The sequence below is a fragment of the Xiphias gladius genome, chromosome 15 (assembly GCF_016859285.1).
Source record: "Xiphias gladius isolate SHS-SW01 ecotype Sanya breed wild chromosome 15, ASM1685928v1, whole genome shotgun sequence".
In the NCBI taxonomy this organism is placed as follows: Eukaryota; Metazoa; Chordata; class Actinopteri; order Istiophoriformes; family Xiphiidae; genus Xiphias; species Xiphias gladius.
In genome coordinates this window covers 33,653,424-33,664,501 of record NC_053414.1, presented here as the reverse complement: position 1 = coordinate 33,664,501, position 11,078 = coordinate 33,653,424, and the positions used below count along the sequence as shown (strand labels likewise).

The 11,078-nt window shown below is 41.8% G+C and overlaps 1 long non-coding RNA gene across 1 annotated transcript; it reads right to left on the bottom strand.

The window, feature by feature from the left end:
* Positions 1 to 6,744: 6,744 nt before the first annotated feature.
* On the bottom strand, positions 6,745 to 7,418 carry LOC120800564. Its single transcript, XR_005708994.1, has 2 exons — positions 7,336 to 7,418; positions 6,745 to 7,231 (listed from the first exon to the last, which is right to left on the bottom strand). It is a non-coding gene; the product is annotated as an uncharacterized LOC120800564 (long non-coding RNA).
* Between the last annotated feature and the right edge of the window lie 3,660 nt (positions 7,419 to 11,078).

The window sequence follows — 11,078 nt, the reverse complement described above, 5'->3', positions numbered from 1 at the left end:
GTCATGCTCTTTATCCAAATATTCATTGCTGTCTATCTTCATAGCTGCTCCTTGTGGTCCCAAAATTATGCAGCATGAACTGAGCTGGACTTGCTTTGGTTGACGATTCAGCCACTCCTCTGGATTTGATTTGGCAACATCCTTGTAATACTTGAGTGTACAATGAAATGGATATTCCGGAAGCTTTGCATCAGGCATGTTTGCTACAATAAACTTCTCCCAAAGTTTAACGGGTTCCAGAAGACTCTGGCTAAGATGTCCAATCCAGAACACCGACGAAGCTTCAGTCTCCGTTATCATCGATAATTGGCGACAAACATCTGTTGACACTTCCACCAGACAGCCGTCCGGTGTACACCTTATTGTACAGTTCAATCTGCACAAAGCATCTCTTCCCAAAAGTGCAATGGGTGTGTGTTCTGACACCAATATTGGTATTATAGTCTTTTGGTCTTTATAACAGAGCTCAATAGGTTCCATGAGAGCAATCAGCTGTTTCACTCCCTCAAACCCGATTGTCCGAATCAATTGACCAGACATGGGGAGATGTATAGCGTCTTCAGGTCGAACACAGGTGAAAGCAGCTCCGCAATCCGCCATCACTTCCAATGGTCGGTCATTTACTTTCACCACTATTATTGGATCTTGCTCCGGCCCTGACACTACCAGCTGACACCCCCCTCTCGGGTCCTCTGGGCACCCCTAAAATCCAGGCTCCGGGCCCCTATACGGGTTCACCGGTCCCGGAATGGCCTTGATTGGCCCCTAAATCCTCCTCTGAAGTTTCCTCTAAAATTTCCTCTGGAATTCCCTCTAAAACATTCACGAGCGTAATGTTCAAACTGTCCACAATTATAACATACTTCTGAAGGCTGTTGAAAATTAAAGTTTCCTCCTCTTCCTCTTCCTAAGTTTCCTTGACCTCCTCCTCTCTATATCTGTGGTTGACCAAATACAGGTTATGGGCAGGAAGCAATTGGAGCAACAGATGACGGCTGGGCCGGTCGAAACTGGATCTGGTCCGGCGGCAGTTGTAGTGATGTTTGATTTGGTGGAGGTTGACTCTGAATAACGAAAGCCTGCTTCTTTTCTTTCTTCTTATTGTCCACCTTGTCCACCTTATTGTCTTCTTATTGTGTATTTGAGTAAGTTTTCTGAGAGTCTCCTGGTCCTGTTCTTTCTGGTCATGCTCCTTCTTCCAATATAGCTCCACTTGATGTGCTATATGGTCCGTATAGACACCCTTTGCCATACTTCCAAGACCAACCACCTCTGCCAGCTTGCTCCTCACTGGTAGGGGCAACCCCTTCTGTATTTTCACTCGCAAAATTGATTGCTCCATCTGATTCAAATCCGGATAATTTCCTGTGACATCTCTCCACACTTGATGGGCCCTTGACACATAAGCCCTTGGGTTCTCTTCCTGTCCGAGTGGTTCAATAAGGATATTATCAGGATGTACATTTGTTGGAAATGTATCTCTCAGTGCTCTCCAAACACGACCTCTATTTGCAGCAAACAACTCTGGATCGTTCACAGAAGTTCCCATATATCGATTTAATCCCGCTTTCTGCAAAATCTCTTCCATAGCTGGGACTCCAAGGAGGTTAGCTAAAAGTCTCTTAATATCTCCTATGGCTGACTGTGTTCCCACCATTATCTCTTCCAACTTTGAAATCCAAGGATGCGCTCCATCTTGAAGAGTAGGTAACTTCTCAAGTATGTCTGACATATCTGTATTCTCCCAGGGCTTATACTCCAGATTCTGTCCTCGAATAACCACTGGACACATTTTATCTGGTGACTTTCCCCTTCTTGGGCGTAATGAGTATTTCATAGTGTCTGACTTTTTAGAGTCTTTCTTCCGTATTTCTTTCTTAGCTATGTGCAATTCCTGTAAGTGATTCTCCAGTGCTTCCCGACTTTCTAGACTGGTAGAATTATTTATGTCAATAAGACATTGATCAATACATTCCTCCACCTCTCTTAAAGTCTGCCATCTGTCTTCTCCATATCTGGTACTGGATGCCCTTGGGAGAAACCCTCTTAAAAACGATGAACCCTTGCTCTCCATCGCTGTTTCCGTTCTCACTTTCATTGGAGCTGTCATCTCCTTGATCCTTTTTCCTCCACGTTCTGACTCCTTTTCTCTCCGCTTTAGCCAACATCCGTCTGACTGCTGGGTCATATCCACCCATATTTTCATCCGAATTACTCTGATCATCCTCTCCACTTTCCATCTTCTTGATCCTTAGTCCCCCCTTAGTTTCTAAACGTGCCGTTTTCTTTTTACTTTTGGTGTTTGGATACATCTTTATGGTTGTTTCCGCTCTTCCTGTTTCTATTATTCGCTCATTTTCATCTGTAATGTGATAGTTACCCTCCTGACTAATCACTGGAAGTTGGGGATAAATCTCCTCAAACTTCACCTCCTTCTCATAAGGTGGGGGTTTCTTTATTGGGGCCGTATGTGAAAATGGTGTATTAGTTTCTGCCACTAATTTTTCTATTTCTTTTGCATTCTTCTCTATTTCTTCTGTGCCTTTCTCCCTCTTATCTTTTGCCGCTTCCAATAATCTCTGTCCCTTGTTTTCAAACAACTGGAGAATGCCAAGCTCTGTTTGTCTTTTTTCTTTGCGTTTCTGTCCCTTTTTACCTTTCTTCTGATCCGCCTTATATGTAGATATAAGCACTTGCATTGTTTTAATTACATCTGGGTTGAGTGTCCCTTCCACTGGCCAAGGTTGGTCAATTTCAGGCCAACGCTTATGCCACTTTTCCGACATTTTTCTACACCTTTAATTAGGGGATTACTCTTCTGCACAACATCAACCGGAGTGATTGTTTTCAAAGTATTAGCGTCCTTCTTCGGCATTGTAATAATTACCTTATACTCCCTTATTATAAATCAAATCAACCCCTTTTTTTTTCCTCAAAAGTTTATTTAGATTATTCCTCTCTTAAATTTCCCATTTAAAGTAATTACAAACCACTGTATTGCCACAATCAGTATCAAAAAGTGAAATAAATTTGCCAACTTCAGAGCATCAAGAGTTCTTATTTTAATTTATTTCGTTCTAATAATATCTTAAATCTCCCAGTTATTCTACTTTAGATAGACTCACATGTCCTTAAAGACTATCTATTTACTCTAAGCCCCTGCTCATCAGTTTTTCCTTTTTTTCCTTTTTTTTTCTTTTTCAGGTTCTGACCAAGAGGGACGGGAGGGTGCAGCGCTCTCTCACTCTCTCTCTCACACACACAGAGAGGCAAAAAGTAAAAACAGAGAAAAACTACACGCTCATCAACCACTCAATCGGTCCCTCATCAAAACCAAATGCGTGTTTTAATATTGGTTATCTTTTCTCTTCCTATCTTGTTTCTTGCAAATTCCTGTGCACACAAAACATCCTTGTTGTTCTCCTTACTTTTCCTACAATAAAAATGTTCTTCTCGGGGCTCATATTTTAGCAGATTCAATACGTCTTCTCAATGGAAGCTCATAGATATTATCAAATGTCCCTCAAGGGCTCATATATGTATTTTAACAATTTTAGTCCCCTTAAAGACTCATAGATCATTACTTTCAAACGTCCTTTCAAAAAGGCCCATGATTTTTATCAAAACGTCCCCCTGAAACAGGCTCATATATATTTAACATTAAAAGCAAGCATATCTGCCCTTATGAATCAATAGACCACTTATTTTCAACAACAACCTATGTGTGGCTTTCACACATGAACATTCCACATCCAGTCACACCCAGCTGAAGCACCGCTCACACACCACGGAGCAGACACACACACCGACAGACCACTCGTTGAACAAACAAAGACACAGAGCAGAATACACCAAACAGCAGCTCACAACAAATTCAATCATCATCCCGAATTTCTCAACGTTAACTCATTCATACTTTTCCCTACTAAATGCGCACTTTTGCCGCTCACTTTTCTCTTTTTTCCTAAATTTATGCTACCTTAATGAGATGCAGACATTTCAATGAGAGGCTGCTTCAGACATCGTTCGTCAACGAATGTTCGAGTGGGAGCTTACGATTGAATTTTCTCCATCTGCACCTCCAGTTCTTAGAAGTGACCCTAAACATCTCCTAGTAACATCCCAGGTTTTATGGCCCGTCTAACACCGCCTTCCTAAGGGCTTCATCCAAATCTGCGGCTTAACCTCTTTATTCCTTTTTTTTCCTTTACATTTCCTTTTTTCCTTTACATTTCCCTTTTTCCTTTACATTTCCTTTTTTCCCTTGTTTCTTTTACTTTATGTTATTTCCCCTAATTCCTCCGGGCCCGGAGTTACGATTCTAATTTCTAGTCAATTTCCACTATTCTTTAAAAGCCAACTTTCACGCAGCTGCTAAGATGCATGTCTTACCGTTAAGGAAGATAAGGGCCCTGTCTTCATTAATCTCGCATGGCGTTTATTTAGCACACTTTACCGCTACTAATTAGGCTATTCTATTTGGTTTGTTGCATCGCCCTAGCAACGCAACAAACCAAATTTAGAACGGAGCACCGAACCAAAAATCAACACACCATGACACGCACACACAAACGATTCTTTGCGGTGTGTCCAACCAGCAAATACAACAGCCTCAACGAACAAACCAGCGCCCCAAAAATGTGAGGAATGCTCACCTGAACTGCCGGCGTGGAGCGGGAGTCAAAGCGCTGATGCTGGTGAAGATGCGGCAGGGCACAACACGACCAAGTTCGTGACGCCAAAATTTTTGTAGTTTATTTGATGGTGTTGATGATGTGAAGAGGATGAAGGAGACTCCGCTGACACTGTCTTGATTACATATAAAGGTTTATTATAAAGAAGAACAGCGTCAAGTCAAGCATCTGCAGATCTGCTTGTGAGAGGGTGTGAAGCCAATGAACCACTCTGAAATTCAGCCTTGGTCACCGACTCTTAAATAGGACAGTTGTTTTCCTAAAAACTGTCAGGCACATATGACACATATGGTTTTAGTTACAAAGCATTACCTGCCTTTGGGGTCTGCAAGACCCCTTCTGAGGACCTTTGCCCTATGTCCTCTGAGCCATATCTCTATTTTCACACATGATTTATATTCTACATATATGACCATACACCTCAAAGGCATTTAGCTTGCATTCAGGCCATCCAAAGCATCAAAGCACCCTCAAATGTCTCAGAACTGTGGTTTCCTTGGAGTGTGCAACTATGGTTCATCAAAAACTACTCAGACATTTCCAGTCCATTTACCAAACTCCTCATAAAGGACGCCTCATTCCAGTGAAGAACAGGAAAAAGCAATGCAGCATCTGAAACAGCTCCTGGCTTCTGCATAATTTTTGGTCTATCCAAGCCCAGACAAAGAATTCCATCTGGAAGCAGGTTTCTCAAACCACTGCCTAAGTGCTGGACGACTCCAGAAATATGACCTAGACAGGCGAGTGGTTGCCTACGCCAGCAAAACTCTCCTTTCTCCAAAGTGACTGTGGAAAAGAAGTGCTATGCACCGTTTGGACCATCAAGCACTTTTCCAATTACATTGGCAACCAGAAAATCAGTATTGAAACGTGCCATTTTGACAGAATATTTGTCTAGACATGGTCACTGCCTACGTGGCTGGATGCTCCTATAACCATCAAAGAGTCCGCAAAGCAGGCGCAGGTATGGTATGGCTGAATGACAACCTTTGTCTGCCCCAACAGATCACATCTCAGTATGCAGAGATAGTGGCAATCCTCATAGCTCTCAAAACAGCTGTCAAACACCACGTTAAGGACCTGCTTATCACCACTGACTCAAAGTATGCATGCCTTAGTTTCACGAACTCCTATGGTGGAAATGCAACAGTTTCAAGACATCAAGCAATAAGCTGGTCAAGCATTTGAACCTTATTGAAGCATGTGATGACCGTGTCACAACCAATGACAGGCAGGTACACTGTAAGAAAGTCGGAGGTAAGTCTCAGGATTCACTCCCTGGCCAAAGCAGGAAGCCTACATAAAGACCCTGGGATATAAACCCATGCAGCCTACTCTGGCTGTCCACATGGTTGGAAAGATTGGAATGGCCAGTGCATGCCTTGGGAATCACTGAAGACAGATAGAGAACAGTTCAGGAGTGAGGATAGGCATCAGGGAAGTTCTAGTTTTTGTCTCAAGGAATGACACCATATACTTAGTTTGAAAACAAATAGCATGTATACGCTAATAAAAAGGTCCACCCAATGGTAGGTTTGACTGTCTTGGACAGTGTGACTGAATTTGGGCTACCCTACCAAGTGGGGGTCTACCTACCATACCTTACCTAATCTGCTCCTTGTAGTTGTGTCTTGGGAACGACTCACATGTTAGACCATGGCTTAATCATCAATCACCCAATTCATAATTTTAATACACATCACCTACACACTTTCATTCTCCTCTATTAATAACACCACCCAGGTTGGCTAATTGGAAGTTTTCTTTGTTTGTGTGAAACTGTGTTTTGCATTATGTTCCAATGTTTGCCAATGACGATCAAAGAGGACAATGTGGGGGAATATGCGAGTTTTGATAAGAACACAGAGACAGCTTTTTGTGTGACGCTTTCAATGCCCCACCCAAAAGTTTAACCCTGCCTTTAAACACCAAGGACTAGTTCCTTTTTTACAACTGTAATTAGACAGAAGGTCTTTTGTTGCTCTGAACAGATGCCAAGTAACATCTTTGTTTACACTTAATGACAATCAAAGACCTCTTGAACGAGGCAGATGATAAACAGGATTAACAAGTAACTTTATTTTCAAAACATATTTACAAAGTGCTTTACAGAAGAAGATAAAATACACAGTCATGATAAAAAGCAAGGTAAAACAGACAAATGAATAAAAACAGAACATAGGGACTAATAAAGCAGAGTGTATAATGAAAACAGGTAAAAATAAATATACAAAAGATTTACTGTAGAAAAGCCTTCCTATAAAAGTACATTTTTGTTAAGGGCAGCTGAGCAGGTGAACCCAAATGCAGACACAGACCAGGAGACTGGGAGGCAGTCAAAGATGTTTATTTCAAGTTCACAGGCAGTTAGAGCTGGTAACTGGGTGCCTGGGGCTGAGGCAGGGGCTGGGCAGTTAGGGGCAGAAGGAGCTAATCCAGAGGGAAGTCCAGGGAAATGTGAGAGCAGGCGACCAAAGGGGTAGAACCAGTAAAATGAACAGCAGCAGACTTGGGCAGGCTAGGTGGGAGTCCAGGCGCTGGAATTTAGAGGCAGGTGGAACTGCTGGGTTAGCTCAGGGAACAAAAGCAAGGCAAAAACACTCAATATCAAAAACCTTACTGGAAATGTAGATTTACTCACTGTGGCAGAGAGTACAATCTGGCAGGGTGGGAGTGGCAAAGCTGAGTATTTGAAGAGGCTTCATTACGGAGATGGAATGCAGCTGGTGAAGCTCTGCTCTGACTCTGGCTCACCTGCAGGCAATCATACACACACACACACACACACACACACACACACACACACACACAGAGTGGTAAAGGTTTAGGGAAAGGGATGGGAGGTGGATGGTGTGGTAGTGGATGTCCCGGGAGTGGATGTAACAGTTTTGAGAATTGATTTAAACGAGGGTACTGAGTTTGCTAACATAATTTCCTCAGGTAGTGAGTTCCATAGCAGTGGGGCTCTAATAGAAAAGACATTGTTTCCTTTAGTAACAAGGCGAGCTGTCGGAAGAGTAAGGAGGGTTCTAACAGCGGAACAGAGGGAACAGCAAGGCTCATAGGATACAAAGTCAATCTGTGACGTAAGTAAGCCCATTTAGGGCTTTAAAAGTAATTAGTCAAATTTTAAAATATATTCATAATCTAAAAGGGTAGCCAATGCAGTGCTGCAAGTATGGGCATGATATTGTCTTGTCTCTTAGAATTCGTCAAAAGTCTGGCAGCAGAGTTCTGAACAAGCGGGAGACGAGAGATGGCTTTTTGGCTGAGCCCTGAGTACAGAGAGTTACAATAATCAATATGTGACTAAAATAATAGCATGAATGACTTTTCAAGGTCCACTTGAGATTCTCAAGGGGGCAAAGTAGTAGATGCCAACCAGGACAGGGTTGGCATCCGCTTCTGGTGTAAACAGAGGGACTGCGATGATCTGGTTCAGCAGTGAAATTGATGCACAGATGGAAAGCTTCAGAACACAAAATGTACCAGCATGGGCCCAGAACTGAGCCAACTGAGAAAGTTTGGCTTTGATATAGTAGCAGTAGTAGTTGTTGAAGCTGTAGCTAGGTTGTTGTCCACCTTCCTGCAGGTGTCGCTGTCCAATTCCAATTCCAATTCCACAGGCCCCTCTAGCCTGACGGGGCTGCTGCCCTGCTTTGACCATCATGAAACCTCTAGGACTCTCTTTCAAAATACATGGAAATACATACAGAAAAATAAAATCGGATAAAAAAGAAAAAGGAATCCAACATCACTTTGGACAGACCAAGGAACCATAATGTGTGCCTTAACACACATCACTCACATTCACTCCAAGACACTTTCCCCCAGATATTTCAAAGCTCCCTCCTTCGCATTGTCCCTCTTCTCTGCTCCTCTCCAGACAAGAAAATGTATAATCTTAAAGTGTTACAATGCCAATGACAATATTACCGTTCTTAAATTTTTAATGTGTACAGTCGTATTCTTACTTAGATGGAGATTTACTATAATTTATCGCTAAAGTCTGCAAGTTGTATGTATCAATATTTCCATAACCATTAGAGAAAAATGTGATGTTGATCTCATTGTAATCACCTGAGTGTCAGGATGCCAGATCTTTATTCAGTGTAATTATTTAATATCAAAATACTGTTATTTAAGAACTTATCTTAAAGGTAAGACAATTAAGAATGTGACATCTGGCCTCTACTGGACAGCCTGCCCAGAGGGGGTTTGAATGTGACATTCCCCAGAGGAGGATGACCTGACCACAGATTGACCAGCGTCTCTCTGAATCTCCATCTCAAACTTTGCCCATAAAAGACCTTTACTGGAATGAAACGTCAGATTTCCTTTGTTACTGGTGCTATAGGTGTCAAATTCTGCTTTCAGTGACTGTCACTCCGGTTCTATATTCATCTATTCATTCAGTGTAGTGTAGCATTTTTTTGTGTTATTGTTGTGTCATTCTTTGTTAGTAGTGGGTAGCTATACATGTTTGATGTATAAAGTCATTGCCTTTTATTTTCTAAAACTTTACTAAAACTTAATTTACTAAACTTTCTTTCATTAACATTACATTTGCATTTATTCATTTGGCAGATGCTTTTATCCAAAGCGATTTACAAGTGAAAATTTAACACTTGGAATGAACTCTAGACCTTTCATCTGCTTAAGTTCTCATGAAAAAACAAGGGAACAGGCCTCACTGGCCCATGAAACTGATGTCAGTCAATTGTCCAATTACTTTCGAGCCTCTGAAAATGAGGCACTATGTATAAAAATGACTTTAATTCCTGGAGTGGTTTTAACATACTTCATCTTTTGATGCACCTGAACACATTATCAGTGATGCCCCAGCTTGTGTCCAAGTAGTGCTACCCCACCCACGGCTCTCCTCTCCTGATCCGCACCTACCTTGAAGCAACTTCTGCTGCCTTGATGGCCATCTTGATGGCTTTTCCACTACTTGTCTCTGTGATACCCAGCTCTTCCGAGATCAGCACCATGTCTGGCACTAGCATTGTTGTGGCTGCAGTTTCTGGGAACTTCAGTTGCTTCCGCAAGTCTTGTTTCAGCTCCCAGTCTTATGATAGCAGGCCAAAGGAGGTGGTCCTGGCAGCTGCTGTTGGCTTCTACCTAGCCCAGACAAAAGCAATGGTCTCTTTCCTCCTTGCAGTGGCTAATCACACTACAGATGGTGTCTGCTATGGCCTTCAGGACTTGGACATGACGTAGTGGTACCACCCCTCGCCCAGGGCTTTCGAACAGCGGCTGAGGATATGGTCCGGGGTTCCTCTTCAAGCTTCACCAGGGTTCCTCTCCACTGAACGCCATAAGAGTCCCTGCCATCCTGATACACAATTCCTCCTCTTTCTGCTCACCTGTGTCAGAACTCTGCTGTTAAATGAGTATTAAATTACTGTTGACCCACATTACACTTTTAATTCACTTAACTAAGCAATTGTAAAAAACAATTTCCCTTTGGGGATCAATAAAGTTTTTCTGATTGTGATTCTGATTCTGAAACGATAAAGCTACACTAAATGATGATATCTATAACGGTTTAGGGATTCTACTAGCTCATCCAATCATAAGTAAGTAATTATCTTAATATATATTTTTACCTGGTTACATTGACATGATTGGTTGAGTGCAGTTAATTTTATATCTTATGTCAAAAGATTTACTCACACAAAATAGTCATCACAACTTAACAATATAGCTGTGGTCATTTATTAATGTAGCTACACAAGTAACGAACAGAGAGAAACATGAAAATGGAATAGAATGTCAAAAATATATGAATATGACAAGCATAACAATATTGATAAATCATGACATTAAATCTCATAATTACACTGGCTTGCTCCATTCAATATTATTTATATAACACCAAATCATAACAAAAGTTATCTTAGGGCACTTTTCATATAGAGCAGTTCTAGACTGTACTCTTTATAGTTATATTTACAGAGACCCATCATTCCCTCATGAGCAAGCACTTGGCGACAGTGGCAAGGAAAAACTCCCTTTTAACAGGCACAAACCTTGAACAGAACTCAGCTCATGGTGAGCGGCCGTCTGCCCCGAGCGACTGGGTTGAGTTGATCAATGGCCGTATCAGCTTCAAATATGACGAGGAAAAGATTTCGACCCTGCTTTCAGATTCAAGGGTCTAAGAAGAGAAGGTGTTGTATGCTGTACAGATTGTTAAGCCCCTTGCAGCAAATGTGTGATTTGTGATATTGGGATATATAAATAAAATTTGACTTAACTACATTTACAGGGACATAATAAAAATCATCCAGCACTAGACACCTTAAAGCCTTGCTGGGAAAAGGGGAGTAGAGAAACAAAAGCTTTGTATTGACAGTCACACAGACAGCACGAGAAATA